This window comes from Hyla sarda, chromosome 2 (assembly GCF_029499605.1).
Source record: "Hyla sarda isolate aHylSar1 chromosome 2, aHylSar1.hap1, whole genome shotgun sequence".
In the NCBI taxonomy this organism is placed as follows: domain Eukaryota; kingdom Metazoa; phylum Chordata; class Amphibia; order Anura; family Hylidae; genus Hyla; species Hyla sarda.
Window position 1 is genome coordinate 48,883,880 of NC_079190.1, and position 17,852 is coordinate 48,901,731.

Sequence of the window (17,852 nt, forward strand, 5' to 3'; positions counted from 1 at the left end):
GAGCGATCGCAACATCCTCGCTACGGCAGCGCCCCGGTCAGACCCACTGACCGGGTGTGCTGCGATACCGCCTCCAGCCGGGATGCGATTCGCGATGCGGGTGGCGCCCGCTCGCGATGCGCACCCCGGCTTCCGTACCTGACTCGCTCTCCCTCGGTCCTGTCCCGGCGCGCGCGGCCCCGCTCCCTAGGGCGCGCGCGCGCCGGGTCTCTGCGATTTAAAGGGCCACTGCGCCACTGATTGGCGCAGTGGTTCTAATTAGTGTCTTCACCTGTGCACTCCCTATATCTACCTCACTTCCCCTGCACTCCCTCGCCGGATCTTGTTGCCCTTGTGCCTAGTGAAAGCGTTCCCTTGTGTGTTCCTAGCCTGTGTTCCAGACCTCCTGCCGTTGCCCCTGACTACGATCCTTGCTGCCTGCCCCGACCTTCTGCTACGTCCGACCTTGCTTCTGTCTACTCCCTTGTACCGCGCCTATCTTCAGCAGTCAGAGAGGTTGAGCCGTTGCTAGTGGATACGACCTGGTCACTACCGCCGCAGCAAGACCATCCCGCTTTGCGGCGGGCTCTGGTGAATACCAGTAGTGACTTAGAACCGGTCCACTAGCACGGTCCACGCCTATCCCTCTCTGGCACAGAGGATCCACCTCCTGCCAGCCGGCATCGTGACAGTCGCCTATCCCTCTCTGGCACAGAGGATCCACCTCCTGCCAGCCGGCATCGTGACAATATTATCTTCTGGCAGATGCTGTACTACAGATATATTTGCCATGAGAAGCATTTCCATACATATATGATGGCACCAAGTGGCAGTGTCTTTGGCTCTGTTGTGTGCCACATGATGGGCCCTGTGCACACGACATCACTGCATGAGCTCTTGATTCATTCAGTTTGATTCAATGTTCTGATCCCATAAAGTTTAGGGTAAATTCCGTTCACATTAGCCTCCATTTATAATAAATAACTTTCCCAGATCCACCAGGCATCTACTAAGTCCCGATGAACCACATTGATTTATAATAGCGTCTGCAGGTTTTCACTAAGGTTTTGGTTTTTGATGACTAGAATAGTGCTCTAGACTACATTATTTTTGCCATCAAAAGTATCAGAATCCTGGACTTACGGCTCATGTACAGAATTTAACATTAACAGGATCAAACCATTTCCATTGTAAAGCATGGTAATAATAGTACCAAAAAGCTACTCTGTAGCCAAAAATGAACTACTTTGAAATCAGAAGGTAAAATAAATGCACAAAATACTGGAAAATCCTGGAAGAAAACCTGCTGCAGTCTGCAAGGGAGCTGAAATTGTGGAGATTTATTTACCATCAAGAACTTTAAAGTTAAACATTAAAGTTACATAAATAATGTCATTCATGGTCTAAGGCCTGTGGCAATGTTCAGCATATTAACCACTCCTAGGCAGGTCCCAGTACAGAGACATAAAAGCTATTAGCTGCCTGGAATCCTGCTATGACCTCCTTCCCCTGGCCATCTCGTTCTCTGGCAGCCATGCTACATGGAGGGTAGATATAGATAGCTGGGAGTGGTGCTCTGCATGGGCACCACCACAATACTCCCCTTGTGGTCCCTCCTGAAACTGTCAGGCAAAACTATTCATCTAAATGTTTAGTTTTTTTTATTTTCTTATTTCTTTTTTCTACTGAAGTGTCCTTTAAAGGGAATCAAGGATTTTTTTTGTCTTTTCTGAGGACAGCCTAAACTAGTGACAGTGACTCAGAACAGAATGATGTGTAGCTCCATATGTGCCAAAGAAATGTGGGATGCTGCTCCCTCCGCCCACCATCTGTTGATTGTGCTGTCAATCAGCCGTGGGTGGGTGGAGGGAACGGGTCCTCATGACTATCTAGGACTACCGAGGGCATACACATTATACACATTATAAAGATAACTAGTGCACAAGATTCAGTGTCCTTGATATTTATGAAGATATCAGCAGAATTGCTGCACATAATGCTTGTCAGTAAGACATACTACCCTCAGATAGGGCATTATGTCTTACTGACAGCAGAGTCTCTTTAAAAGACATGTGTCCCTTAGATTTTTTATTTTTACTGGTTGGAGCCAGATACTGAAACATTTTTTTTCTTCTCAGTTTCTATTTTCTGATTGTAAATTGTATTTAAACATTTTTTTTTGTATAAAGGTCATTCCAAAGGGTAGTGAACTCAGAGCTCTGCACTTCAGCTATTGAGATTGGTGCTTTAACTATCTACGGGTGTCACTTTTCGCTGTAATGCTGTACTGATCACTTTCTAGCAGACTCCTCCTTATCATCACAGACAGGAAAGGATGTTTCTGCTTAGTTTTAGGCCAACTGCAAGATTTTAGAATTATTTTAAAATATAGGTAGTAAAATCAAACTTTTTAACATTAATTATGCAATAGGTAAGATTCTGGTGACACATTCCCTTTAAGAAATGTTACATGTCCTACTAAGATAATGGCCCTTCGATTTATATGTGAGATTTACACAAATGTGACTACATAAAATCCTATATCGAATTGCTTCTAGTTTAACTGCAGTTTCCTGGCTTATGGTAATTCCAATGCACAGGTGATAATGCGCTTAATATGAGACTGAAAGTGATATATAGTTTTGCTATCTTGGTGTTTCTGCTATCTTTTATCTTGTTAGTTTGCAGTTTCCACCTCCAAAACTTAAAGGGTTATTTACCTTACAGATATTTATGGCACATCCACAGGAACATCTAACCTTTCCCTCCAGACGGGAAAGGAATGGAAATATACTAGACTTGCTTGAATGCTTCTGTTATTTCCATAGAAATGAACAAAAAGAGACACACAAAGATGCAGTCACCTTTTCATTCATTCCCACTTAGATGTGGTAGCATATGGATTGGAGGATTTCCATTCTGGAGATATGCGCAGGTCCTAGAGATGGAACCCTCCTTTATTAGTCATTAAGGGTACAGTCCCAGGTATTTCATGCTGCACTAAAACTGTTGTGCAGTGGGAAATATGCTGCATATTCTTCGTTGAGCATACACACAGCTACCCAGCGGCAGCCCTATGTGTTCAGTGAGGTTTGGAGGCGGGGCCAAAAATCACAGTCATGCCAGCGTACGCCCCAGCCTCCAGACATCACTGAACACACAGGGCTGCTGTGTTGTCCCAGCACCAAAGGCTGTCCTGTGGGCACCCTTGCTATCTATATGTTGGGCCCACTGCTCCTTTGTCTAACCTGTTATAATGTGATTTATTGCTGTATCATGTTATGTGTTAATTTATGCTCTGTTCCTTTAAGGGATTGTGGCAGAGGGACCAGGTTACCATGATACCCAATGGGAGAACCCCAAACCTAGTGTAGGTGGGAGGAGGGAGGAGAGTCAGTCTAGAGTTGCAGTTTAGCTTCCCGGCCTTTTGGCTAAGATCAAGTGTAGTATCTGTTCTTATCAGCTTCATACTGGTGGAGAAGTCTCACAGGTGTGGGGCTGGTGGGGATGGGGGCTGCATGGAAGAGGCAGGTATACCAGGGCGTTCCGGGGCTGGTTCTGAGGAATCAGCTCGACGGCTGTCCTGATGTGACCGGTTTCCTCCGGGTCTCGCCATGAGGTAGAGGGGTGTAGAGCCGAGGTACTTCTGTGCCTCGGGGAGTGGTGACCCGGGGAGTGGAGTGTGACACTTATTTTATTTTTTTTTGTATGTCACTGTGCCACGTTTCGTGTTTTTCATTGTACACAGGATTGGCAGGATGCGGTAGCCTTTCTGGGTGTCCCTCCTGGCGGCCTAGGGGAGGTGTGTGTGGCCATTAAGTTCCCCACCTCCCTGCAACCCCTGGGCATCTTGGCTTTGGTCATGATGCCATCAGTATACGGCTCCTTGGCTGATTCCTTGGTTAATGCCTAGGTTGAAGCCAGAAGCATTTTCGGCCCCTTAGTAGCTTCGGCGAAAAGGGGCATCGAACCTGGATCCTTGTAGGTGCCTTTTGGCCCGGAGGTGAAGGGTAGGTTTCTTGGGGGGCCTCTCTCCTGTTGGAGAAGGGCTTAGCGATAGACCGCATGCTTTGTGCACGTTTTTTAGTGTGACACATTTGCATTTTTTCATGCACTTTGGGTGATAGAGAGCACTTGCCTCAGCTCTTAAAAAAAATCTAGAGTTGCAGTTTAGCGAGGAGAAGGAGTTGGAGTGTGAGCTGCAGTGAGGAGACTGAGAGTGTGGTTCAGCTAGCAAGCTGAGGAGAAGCCTAAGGGAGAAGAAGTCTACTAAATTCCACAGCCAGGAAAAGACCCCGATGCTCAGGTAAATTGTCAAAGCCTGGTGGTAAGCAAAGCTCTTGGGGAAAATCTCTACTTCAGTCAGTCAGTCAAGTTAAAGAACATCTGCAGTATAAAATAACTTATTCCCTATCCGAAGGACAGAGAATAAGTAATAGATCGCGCGGAGGGGGGGGGGGGGGGGTGTGCGCGGAGATCTGTCCGGAAGGGAGCGTTTCGTCCCCGCATGATGAAGCAGCTGAAACACCCCCTCCATGTATCTCTATGGGATACATGGGGGGGGGCGTGTTGGCCGCTGCGTCATGCTGGGGATGGACACGCCCCCTTGCACCAGAATGCCGGGGCCCTGTACAGGAGATCGTGTGGGGTCCAGGCTCCCAGACCTCCCGCAATCTATAAGTTGTTTCACACTAGAGATGTCCTTTAAATCTTTCAAGTCAGCGTGTGCTGCTACTAATCTTAAAAAGTACCTGTCACCAAATAAACTTTTCTAAACTAACTCAGGCTATGTTCCTTAACTACTTCCAACACTACTCCCAACACTCCTTTAAAAAGCTCTGTATAATACCTTTATTCTTGCTCACAGCAGGAGAAAGTGGGCGTTTCCAAGCAGGCATGACATAACTAAAGCCTGCTGGGGGTCCACTTCTGCCCTTACATGGTTGCAGTGCTATGATGAATAGAAGACCTAAAGCTCTGTGCATTCTACAGTGAGGCTCTATGCAGCTTTCAATGAGGCTCTTTCAGCTTTCAGTGAGACTATGAGCAGCTGTCAATCAAGCTCAGTGCAGAGTAACACTTCCTGAGTTTGGCAGGGAACAGAACAGAGTCACCTAGTGGGCATTTTTTCTATTACATTTTAAACATATTTATGTTGATAATTTTAAAAGCAAGTAAATGGGAAAGTGTGTGCTAATTACACAAGGAACACTATATTAAACTTTTTATTTGGTGACAGGTACTCATTAAAGCTGCATTCAACAGCCACTACAACTCCGAGCAAGGCAACAGGCTCCTCGGGTTCCACCCTGCCCATCCCTCTGCAACCAAAGTCTGTATAGTTTGAGTTCTGCTACCTTCAGCAAAGTAAAAAGTTATCAAATCCTGGCATAGGTGTATTTTTTATTCCATGCCTGGCCCAGAAGAAGCTGTCGTATCCTCGGACCGTGTAGGTTAATGGTGCCCTGGCTTCACAAAGTGATAGATCTAACCACCCCGAGTCACGTATCATAATCTGTCTAACTCCTCATGGCTGCCACACTGTTGCCAGGTAACCTTGTGTGTATGCTCAACGGAGAATGTGCAGCATATTTCCTGGGATACAAGGGATTGTAGCCTTATGGCACTTTCCTTGGATGTGGTTCAATGTTTTTAAATGAAGTAACTGTTTATGCTGACCATACAGTACATATAAGATGAATAGATATCTTTGAGAATTTTGTGCTAGCTTAATATTTACATGTTTGTACCCATGGGAGAAGCCACAGGATGAAGCATGCTCAAGGTCTGTTGATAAGGCCTGTGATGTTACTGTACGATGTCATCCCTGGTTTGGTATTGGCATTCATATCCATATGAGTGATTGCTCTTCATTTACTCCTCCCCTTTGAGGAATATGTACTATTACTTGTTAGTTTGAATTACTTTTATATTTGATTAAACCCTTTAATTATTTCTACATGTTACCGAAGTCCATCATATACTTTATTTTGAGGTAGGACACTGAGGACTGTAGTGTTTTATTTCTTTTCTTCTACCTTTTCTCCCTTGGGTGAAGGGGTCACAGTTAACCTCGTGCCCTCTGTTGTGAGCTCCACTTTTTCTGTCTTTTTTTAATTACTTTTATGTTGATTATGTTGAGTCTTTGTGTTACAAATCTTTCTTTTATGAGATTTAAGGTGTTTAAAAAATAAACCTTTAACTGGAACTTTTGTTACTGTGAGTTGCTTTAATAAAGTTTTACATAAAATATTATAATTTTCCCAGAATGGTTAAAGGCCTGCCAATTTCTGCAGGAATGTACAGTGGATTGTTGGCTTTTTTGGCAGGGTGACAAACATGAAAATATGCCCTTGCAAACTTTGATATGCAGGTTAGCTCCATGGTATTGATGCCTTATTGTAATACTCACGTTTCAGTAGACTGGAACACAGATGATAGTGGATCCGCTGGACCTGTGTGGTAGATGACTCGGACTGTATCAGGGAGCAGAGTCTAAGGTGCCACTGGTTTTCACTAGAGCCCGTCGCAAAGCAGGATGGACTTGCTGCGGCAGGCGGCACCCAGGTCGCTACCCCTGGCACGGCTAAACCACACAGGCGGCTGAGGAGATTCAAGGCACAGGTGGGATTAGGCAACTCGTAGTCTGGATCAGTAGGCAGGCGGCAAAATGGTCAGTAGGCAGGCGGCAAAGGAGCAAGGTCAGGTCACGGATCAAAGGTATGATACATGACAAGGCAATACACAGGAATGCTTTCTCTCAGGCACTAGTGCAACAAAGATCCGGCAGGGAAGTGTGGGAGGTGGAGGAATTTATCAATGAGCCACAGGTGTTACTTCACTAATGGGCGCACTGGCCTTTTAAATCTTAAAGCTCCGGCATGCGCGCCCTAGGGGACGGGGACACGTGCGCCGGAGCAGAGAGGTAGAGGTGGGGGCAGGAGAAGCACCAGGTGAGTGACAGGCGAAACCCAGCCCCGCTGGCAGCAGCAGGTAACGGTACCATGCGCTCACGGCCAGCGTGTGCGGCCAGAGCGCATAACGTAACACTTATGTAATTATTATATGATAAGATGAATATACCTATATTTTAATATCCATTCAAATTAAAAGTCTCGTAAATAGTTGTATATTTTAGAGAAAATGTATTTAGTCTAAGATTACTGTTGTTTTTAATTACCCTACACTGCCACTACAGGGGTATTCCTACACTGTAGGAAAAAAAAGACCTAAAATTATCTACCTCTGCCTCCCACTGGTCTTGCTTCTGGGATGAGTGCTCAGAGCAGGACCTTTCCACCCAATCACTGGCCTAGATGGGACACCGCTGTGACCTGCAATTGGCTGAGTGGGAAGGTGCTGCTCTGAACACGCGTAATGGCAGCAAGTTTAAGAGATGAGCAGCAAGGGCTAGAAGAAGAAGAACAGGAGCTGTGCTGGGACCAGCCAGGGACTGGGGTAGATAAGTATTGCTTTTCTTTTTTACTTTATCAGGGCCCTGCCACTATGTTATTTTTACAGTGGAGGAACACCCCTTTAAGCATTATCCATCAATGAAGTTTTGGGTAAGGCAGGAAAGAAGTTGTCTTCCAAGGTGAGAGTCATGTTTGTAACTCTCTCTACTTTGATCATCAATATCCTGAAGAGGACATCCTCTATTAACTCAAAATTCCCTAATAAGATATGTGAAAACAGGTTTCTAAATTAGACAACCATTGTAAAGAAAAAGCAGGGTAGCATTCAAGTCCTTCAGAGCATCAGAAATTATTGGGGCTTCTTCTAGCATAATAGTGAGGGTCCATAAATAGGGGGATTCATTAGGTTTCACTAAAATTCCATTTTCCAACACGTGTATTTTTATGGGAACTAAGAGCTAGTCCCATTGGAAAAATACACATTTCTTAAACTTTCTTTGACACGATAATGAGTGAGACAGAGACCTGACCCAAGTGACCTTCTTCTTAGCATCAAGAGCTTAAATAAGAAATAAATCCTCTCTTTTTTTGCTGAGTGCCAGCATTTTCCCTTTCAATTTTTTGCCATTTCTCCAACATCCAAACATATTTCCATTGTGAAATCATCTAATTTCCATATCCTCTTCCAGTTTTAAGTTCACATAAAACTCATAATGTAAACAGCGGGGCAGTATTTCATTTTAACTTGGCTGGATATGAGCACCAGCTATTAACGCTTCAATAATTGTTTTCTGTTAATTTGATCATTCTTACATTTTTTAAACAAATGATCACGTCCAATAATGTTACCAAGTAAACTGAGAGAAATGCTTAAGGTATGAAATGAAATAGTTTTTATTGGATACAAAAAGACAAGTGGGATGTCGACCTCATAAGATTTTCAGTAACAATTAATCTAAGGACTAGTATAAATATTATTTTCAAATTGAATTCCATATGCAAATGCCGGACTTTTTGTAAAGAAAAAATAAAATCCCAATTTTTGACATTCTAAACTGTCATCAAAATGTTATAGATTTGCCAGAAGACGGGGTGGTTCATAGCTTGTATGATATGTGAAAAAAAAAAATCTAAATTCAATGCAGCACTCCATATTTAGGAAACGTGAAAACATTTTTTTAATCCTGAAAAACATAGTGTTACAGGCAGGCGTAGCCTGGCACACAAAAAAAATGCAAATCTAGACCACCTTCCCACCAGGTCTAAAAAAGATTACTACTCCTGTCTGTTTGCAAAAACTAAAAATTATCAACCAGAGTGAAAGAGAGGGAGAGAGGAAGGGAGCGAGAGAGAGAGAGAGAGAGAGAGAGAGAGAGAGAGAGAGAGAGAGAGAGAGAGAGAGAGAGATAATAAGGTAGAGAATAAGAACGTTTAAAGACATAAAAAGTTAAAAATAAAGAAAATGCAAATGAAAAGTAAAGCAGTGGTCCATTTTAAAAAATCTGATAATTTTTTTGAAGGTACAAAAAAGGAATGGTAAAGATGTAAGAAACAATAAGGTTGTTAGCAATGGCTAAAATCTAACAATTTCATGTGCCCAATTAAAAAAAAATATCCGACAAAGTGATGATAAAAAAAAAAGTGAAAGGTAATATATATTTATATATATAACTTCCTCCTTAAGGCAAACAGCACCCAACACGAAGTCCAGGTATTGTGCAGCCTACAAAGTCTTTATTAGTGTTGCTCGCGAATATTCGCAATGCAAATTTTATTCGCAAATATCGCATATTCGCGAATTCGCGAATATTCGTGAAAATAGCGCTATATATTCGTAATTACGAATATTCGTTTTTTTTCTTTCACAGTACACATCACAGTGATCATCCCTCTCTGCTTCCAGCTTGTGTGGTGTAAAGAAGGCTCTAATACTACTGTGGGAGACTGGTGTGTGAATTTTCGCATATGCGAAGATTTACATATGCTAATTTTCGCATATGCAAATTTTTATATATGTAAATTTTCGCATGCGCGGATTTTCGCATATTCGAAAATAAAACGAGGATATTACGAATATGCGAATATTCGCGAATATATGACGAATATTCGTCCATATATTCGCGAATATTCGCGAATTCGAATATGGCCTATGCCGCTCAACACTAGTCTTTATTTGCATCAGAGCATAAAGTGCGACGTTTCGGCTAACAAGACTTTTTCAAGCATAGTAAAAACATACAAACATCCATCTTAAATAGGTAACAAAGTGAAATGATTTGTGGAAATACAAGTGCCCTCAATGTAATAATAAAAATTAAGCCAACCTCCTATATCTCATTGGTTGGGAAAATAGCCATGTGCTGTGACAGCTGTCAAACCTGTAAACATATGTTGAATCTCATGATTTCCTCATATAAAGTGTTCGTCAAAACAGGATCTCAGGATTTTTTTTTTAATCACTGTCTTGTTCTTGTTTCTGTTTTTGTTTTGTTTTTGTCTTGTTTTTGAATTTTTTGTATATATGTACTAAAGATGTATGTAAGATGGAAAAATTGAAAAAATTTGAAAAATAAAGAGTTAAATAAAAATAAAAAAAAACAGCATATCACAAATGGGGGGACTCCATGACACTATTAATCACATCTGATGGTTTATAACTCACCGCCGATGCTGTGATCACCGAGAGATTCACGTTCCTTGTCTATGTTTGTAAACATTGTTACTGCGGCTGCGTGGTCAATCCCCACGTGATAATGTGCATTCAGCTACTAATAGACTGTATGGGATTTATCTTCGCACAACAACTCTGTTTGCTGTGCGGCCCGTTCACCACTTGGTCTCGTAATAGGGGGACCTCCTGCGCATGCACATCATTGTCGCACGCAACGCAGCTGTCAGGGGATGGCTGATGTATACCATCAGCCAAGACCTGTACTAATTCCGGGTCCTATGACCACAATAGTGTGAAATGGGGAAAAAAAGAGCAAAAATGTTGACAATATTCTTTTGTATAGTCGGCTTCTATGGAGTTCCCCGTCTTGTGTTCATCCAGGTGATTTTCAAACAATGTGCACAAAAATTATGATCTAAAAAAATGCATCAAAAATATACATTTAAAATCAACACCTCACGTCAATTATAAAGTATATGCCCTCATATTATCTGTGTATTCTGAACTTTAGAGAAAATGGATTAAAGGAAGAACCAGAAAAAAAAAGGAAAAGAAAGAATGAGAAATTTTCCCAACCAATGAGATATAGGAGGTTGGCTTAATGTTGATTATTACATTGAGTGCACTTGTATTTCCACCAATCATGTCACTTTGTTACCTATTTAACCCCTTAAGGACTGAGCGATTTCACGTTTTTGCATTTTCGTTTTTTCCTCCTTGCCTTTAAAAAATCATAACCCTTTCAATTTTGCACCTAAAAATCTGTATTATGGCTTATTTTTTGTGCCACCAATTCTACTTTACAGTGACATTAGTCATTTTACCGAAAAATCCACGTAGAAACAGAAAAAAAATTCATTGTGAGACAAACTTGAAGAAAAAATTGCCATTTTGTAAATTTTGGGGGCTTCCATTTCTACGCAGTACATTTTTTGGTAAAATTACACCTTATCTTTATTCTGTAGGTCCATACGGTTAAAATGATACCCTACTTGTATAGGTTTGATTTTGTATTACCTCATAAAAAAATCATAAATACATGCAGGAAAATGTATACGTTTAAAATTGTCATTTTCTGAGCCCTATAACTTTTTTATTTTTCTGTGTTCAGGGCACTATGAGGGCTCAATTTTTGCGCTGTGATCTGAAGTTTTTAGCGGTACCATTTTTGTTCTGATCAGACTATTTGATCACTTTTTATTCACTTTTTTGTGGTATAAAAAGTGATCAAAAATACGCTATTTTGGACCTTGGAATTTTTTTTGTGCGTACGCCATTGAACGTGCGGTTTTAAAAGTGGTATATTTTTATAATTCGAACATTTACGCACATGGTGATACCACATATTTTTATTTAAATTTTTATTTACACTGTTTTATTTCGTTACTAGGAAATGCCGGGTGATTTAAACTTTTAATTCAGAAGGGAATACCTGAAAGGGTTAACTTTTTTTTTTACACTTTTATTTTTTTGCGAGCTCATAGCTCCTATAGGGACCTATGAGCTTGCAATGGCTGATTGCATACACAGATTGTTGCCTTACCATTGCATGGCAACAAGCTGTGTAATCGGCGTTTGATTGCTCCAGCCTGTAACTCAGGCATGGAGCAATCAATCAGAGCCGGGATGCTGACGAAAGAAGGTAGGGACCTTCTTCTCTCCACGTAGCTGATCAGGGCATCGCGATTTTATCGTGATGACCCCGATCAGCCCGACTGAGCAGCCGGGAAGCATTTACTTTCACTTTCGATGCGGCGCTCAGCTTTGAGCGCCGCATCAGAAGGGTTAATAGCGCATGGCCGAATGATCGCGGCCGCGCTCTATTAGCCACGGGTCCCGGCGTTATAGGCAGGGACTGGACTTAGGACGTACTCATACGTCCTAAGTCCTTAAGGAGTTAAGATGGATGTTTGTATGTTTTTACTATTATTGAAAAAGGCTTGTTAGCTAAAACGTCGCACTTTATGCTCTGATACAAATAAAGACTTCGTAGCCTGCACAACACTTGGACTTCGTGTTGGGTGCTGTTTGCCTTGAGGAGTAAGTTATATGTGGATCCAGCGTGGCACACTGGGGGATACTTTGCACCACACTAGAAGTCATCCTGTGCTGAAATTTTCCACAAGTTTATATATATATATATATATATATATATATATATATATATATACACAGAACAATATGATGCAGCACGCCACAAGGTTGCTGAAAAATGGTGGTTTATTCCATCATGTGCATTGACAACGTTTCACCAGTCTCACACTGGCTTTTTCAAGTGAACAACAGTGATATAGGTGGGTATTTATAGACCGCCTACCAGGTCATGTGACAAAGGAGGAGCAAAATTAACATAAATAAACATTACAGCAATAAATAATTTGTAGAGCAATCCATATTAGATATCATGATTCAAAACCATCCAAGGTACCTACCTAAACATAGTGTATCAACATATTGTGCAAACACATACAGTGTAAAATATATCGGCCACAATTCATATTTACAGTCCATAGTCATATGTGCAGCGTGCACAGAGTTCATCCCAATTCATAAAATAGTCCATAATCAAGTATATAGCAGTGTATACCTGCCGTGGTCCCGCCATGATGCCTCCGATCGTAGACGCCACATTCCTGCATGTGTGCTGAAAGTCGCAATGGGTGAATAGAACTTTCGGGTCCTGTGAGGTCGTCGTATCCAAGGACGCACCGCCGCGTCCATGACAACCACTACCAGGATCGCGTCGTATCTGGCGCAAGCTCAGAAGCACTATTGTTAGCGTATGCCCAGAGGTGCCTTTCTGTCTACGGTTGAGAATCGTGCGTTTTGCAAAAGGGGAATTATCTGCTGTATCTCTGATCTCAAGCAGTAGACAAATCCGGGTACCATGGTAGGCAGCGTCCATGAATAATTGAGCACAAATTAGTACTATGTTGTTCCAATCAGGTCACATCTTTCTTAAATCTGGGCCATAGACCTTAGATGTGTATCGAGGTTGCTGTAATCACCCATAGCAACGGAATGCAGATAAATAGGAAAATGAAAAAAGAAAAGAGGCGAGTGATCATAGAGGAGATTTCTAGGTATAATTGATCGGGTGCTCCATTGTTCAGTGGTTGCCCATAGTAACTGTCAATGGATGTCAACTCAAATAGTAGTAAGGAATAAGAGAAAGGTGGTAATGACTCAATCCCGTCAGCGTGCATGTGCCGACTCCAATTCTTAGGCAATATCTTCCCGTCGGTGTGTATGGACCGACACCAGTCTTGAAAAGACATGTTCCTGATGTGTAGCCGGTGTGCATGAACCGGGGCCGCTATATCGTCGGTGTATATGGACCGATTCCGTAGTCTGGAGTATAGAACACTGTAAAACAGCAAAACTAGTCAGCTTTGCAGTAGAGTTCCCATACACGCAAAGGCATTCAACACGGGGCATAGACTAAACTGTCAAGTGCGTATCGGGTCCTATATTGGGATGTGCTATATGAGACCTGTCCATGGACATGGACTGTCTCAGCACCGGACCTGTAGTGTCACCTCATAGTCTTCGAGGCAATCCACTGTTGTCCTACCCCTATAACCCACGCCACTCTACTGGCAGTAGTCCAAAGTGCCCCCATGCACCAAACATTCACACTGGAGCATAATTGATAAGGATAGAATAAGCGGCAAAGGAACAAAAGATGGTATGGGAGAATGGGGATGAATCAATTACCCAGACTTCAAAATGTAGATCATCAGTAGTTGCCTGGTGATATACTGTTCCTCAAAATGCCTGATGGTCACGATAAGAGAGTGAGGGGGTTTATTGAAAGGAATGGCATCATGGCAAGTCCCCGAGTGGTATGTGAACTGGAAAAAAGAAAGAGAGAGATAAAATTAATTTCCAAGGAAAAAATCACTAATCACCTACAGCAAGGTATAGACATCCCGCAGTGGGGGCTAGACCCCTCAACGCTTCAACATCTTAGGATGAACAGTGAACTCCACATTGAGTCCATTGGGTTGCAGTGTATTTAACATGTGGATCCATTTCAGCTCCCTGACTTGGAGACTGGCAAATCTATCACCCCCTCTTTTAGGGGTAAGAATGTGATCAATGATCATGCATTTTAATTCTGCCTCAGTGTGTCCGGCTTCCGTGAAGTACTTAGACACAGGGAGGTCCAGGCGTTTCTTACGGATCGAATATCTATGTTGATTCAATCTCGTTCTGAAGTCATTTTTCGTTTCGCCCACATATAGAAATTTGCAAGGACACCAGAGTACATAGACTATTTAATCACTTTCACAGGTAAGATAGAATTTGATAGAGTATTCTTTCTGAGTGGTAGGATGTGTAAATATGGGGCCCTTCTGTAGATATCTGCAAGAGACGCACCGGAGGCAAGGGAAGCAGCCTTTTGCTTGAACTGACAGATATTTTTGTTTTTGTTTGGTCCAGTGATGTCTGCTTTTACTAAGTGGTCCCTAAGGTTCCGTGCCCTGCGAAAGGACATGAGTGGGGGTACTTGAAATTCTTTGATCTGAGGATAGCTATTTTTAACCAAGTGCCAATGTTTCCTGATAGCTGATGAAATGTTAGAAATCTCGTTATAGGTGGAAATAAACGGTATCCGGAGAGATTGGTCTTTTTTATGTATGGTTGGTTTACTTGTTCGTCTTTCAGTTCTTACTTTTTGTACATGTCTCGTGAAAATATTTTGTGGGTACCCTCTGTTACTAAATTGTTTGACCATCTGGTCAACAGCAGCATTAAATTTGTCATCAGTGTCTGTAATTCGGCTAGCTCTTAGCAGTTGACTATACGGTAGCGAGGATATCATTGGTCTAGGGTGAGCTGATTCAAATTTGAGGAAAGTGTTACAATCAGTAGGTTTGTGGTAAAGATCAGTAGTTAGTTTATTGTTGGAGATATAAACAGTGGTGTTAAAAAAGTTAACTGTATTGTCAGAGTATGATAGTGTAAATTGGAGATCAGGATCAATGCTATTGAGATAATTATGAAAATTAGACAATTCATCAATGTTGCTGGAGTGGTGGGATACAAAGACGACATCCTCCTCAAACTCCGCCATGACGATGTTAGCATACGTGGGCGCCATATTGCTCCCCATCGCGGTCCCACGCAGCTGTATGTAAAAATTCATCATTAAATATGAAATAATTGTTCTCAAGTACAAACATAAGTAATTGCATGATGAAGTCCATTTGTGATGAGTTGAATGCAAGTGTCTCTGTTCCTTTTCTGACTGCTCTAGTGCCTCTATCATGCTGGATAGACGTGTATAAGGAAGCGATAATGGCGTTATCTGGTATATAAAGATTTTTGATAATGGATAGAAAATGTATGGTATCTCTTAGAAATGATCTGGTGTTAGTAGCTAAAGGTCTAAGGACTTTATCTAGGAACATAGAGATATGATTGGACAGGGAATTTCTCCCTGAACCAATGGGTCTCCCTGGCGGATCAATCAGGCACTTGTGTATCTTTGGTAGAAAGTATAAGACTGGGGTTACTGGAAACTCAACCTGTAGAAAGTCTCTGAGTTTGTCATCAATAACCCCATTGTCCAATGCTCGATCCAAAATCACTCCAATTTTCTGTTGCATATCACTTTTGGGGTCATGTTTCAACACTCTGTATACCTTCCTGTCACTTAGTTGTCTACCTGCTTCCCTGAGATATGTTCTCTTGTCCATGACCACAATTCCGCCGCCCTTGTCGGCCGGTTTGATGACCAAATTGTGGTCATGGACAAGTTGTTGCATAGCCAAGAGTTCATCATGAGTCAAGTTGGGATGTTTCAATCTAGTCTGTTGTTCCTTAATATGTAAGAATTCTTTCTTAACACAGTCCACAAATGCAGAAATGGAATGTGATTCCACCGGTGGCTGAAAATCAGTACAAGGAGATAAATCATAGTGTTTCAATTCAAACCTACGGGTCCCCTGGTCAGAGGATAATTGTCCACCAGGGGCTTCACAGGATGTGAATCAAACCACACTTTAAGTTTTAACCTGCGAATAAAACCAACAAAGTCAATCTCAAGTTGGAACCAATCATTGTATGTATTAGGACAAAAGCTTAATCCCTTGGACAATAGTAATAATTGCTGTGAGGTAAGATTAAAGGAAGAAATATTTACCACAGTCTCTGTGCTGTCTACTGGTGTTTCTTCTTTTGTTGAGATGTCTTGTAATTCTGGGCCCGACTAGATCTCTGAGCTCCTGTTCTTCCTGTGTCTGTGGTGCTTGCGACCTCCCCGTCTACGCCGCCCGAAACGGACGGCGCATCCACTAAAAAAGGCTCCTGATTCTTTGGGCGGTATCCACTTTTCTCTTGATTCTCTGTCTCATTCCTGTTTGTATTACGTTTTCCTGTTGTGGATAGATTATCCCACGTATAAATGCATCCACTGGTGTAGTCTTAGCAGTCACAAAACCATTTATGCCTCTTGTTTTTTTCAATTTGGATCCATTGTTTGTTGAGAAAAGTCTCCTGTTTCTCTGATAGATCCCGCCATTCCTCCTCCGTCAAAGAAGCTTTAAGGGCTGTTTCCACTTCCGTAATTTTTGTTTTTAATGCTGTCATATCCCTCTGGAGGAATTCTATATTCAGTAGTATTAGATCTAGTGAGTATTTGTTAGAGATGGCTTCATAGAAAGTACAGTAGTCCATGTCATTAGTAAATGCATTGGCCCTGGGTTGGGCTCTCATACCTCTAGGTATTTTCCTGGATCTATAATACTCACTCATCATGGATAGATGGAGTTGAACAGATAAGAGTTTCTTAGTTTCATTTTCATAGGTCCTCCTGAGGTCAATTTTGGATGGGTTATGTAAGAAAGAAGCGTCAAAGGGTAAATTCCCCATAATGCGGTCTGCATCAACAGAAGAATGCAGCAGCACACTGCCAGCACAAGGATATAGATGAAACATAAAAATGCAGTTAAAACATGGAGAGCTATACAGCTATGGTGTAATAGAAGCAAATGTGAAACTATGAAATAGTGAGGCACTTAGCTCGCAAATTTGTTGCTGTATATCTAGCCTAGTAGCGTGCACCTGTAGGCCAGGTCCATATAATAGTTTGGTATCAACTAAAGTGCTGGCTGACTTATTCTTTGTCTGTATTGCACATACGGGGGAGTGGCTACCTCCATGTTGGCCTTGCACCCCACCCACCTCTATCAGGTGTGTATATAAGGTGTCTTGGATGTTACAGATCCTGCCATGCTTACTGAACTGTTCACACAGAGGCATATACACAGTGTAGGGTCCGTCCCAAGGAGGCTACCTTATCGCGGTGGGACGGTCCAAGCTATTTGACCGCTGGCGGAGACAAATTTGCGAGCTAAGTGCCTCACTATTTCATAGTTTCACATTTGCATCTATTACACCATAGCTGTATAGCTCTCCATGTTTTAACTGCATTTTCATGTTTCACCTATATCCTTGTGCTGGCAGTGTGCTGCTGCATTCTTCTGTTGCTGTATATCTAGCCTAGTAGCGTGCACCTGCAGGCCAGGTCCATATAATAGTTTGGTATCAACTAAAGTGCTGGCTGACTTATTCTTTGTCTGTATATATATATATATATATATATATATATATACACATATACATATATATATATATATATATATATATATACAGGGTGGGCCATTTATATGGATACACCATAAAAAAATGGGAATGACTGGTGATCTTAACTTCCTGTTTGTGGCACATTAGTATATGTGAGGGGGGAAACTTTTCAAGATTGGTGGCCATGGTGGCCA

The 17,852-nt window shown here is 42.0% G+C and overlaps 1 pseudogene; it reads left to right on the plus strand.

Annotated features, from left to right (window-relative positions):
* Window positions 1–3,390: 3,390 nt before the first annotated feature.
* On the plus strand, window positions 3,391–3,499 carry LOC130359846 (U2 spliceosomal RNA; annotated as a pseudogene).
* The last annotated feature ends 14,353 nt before the right edge of the window (window positions 3,500–17,852 follow it).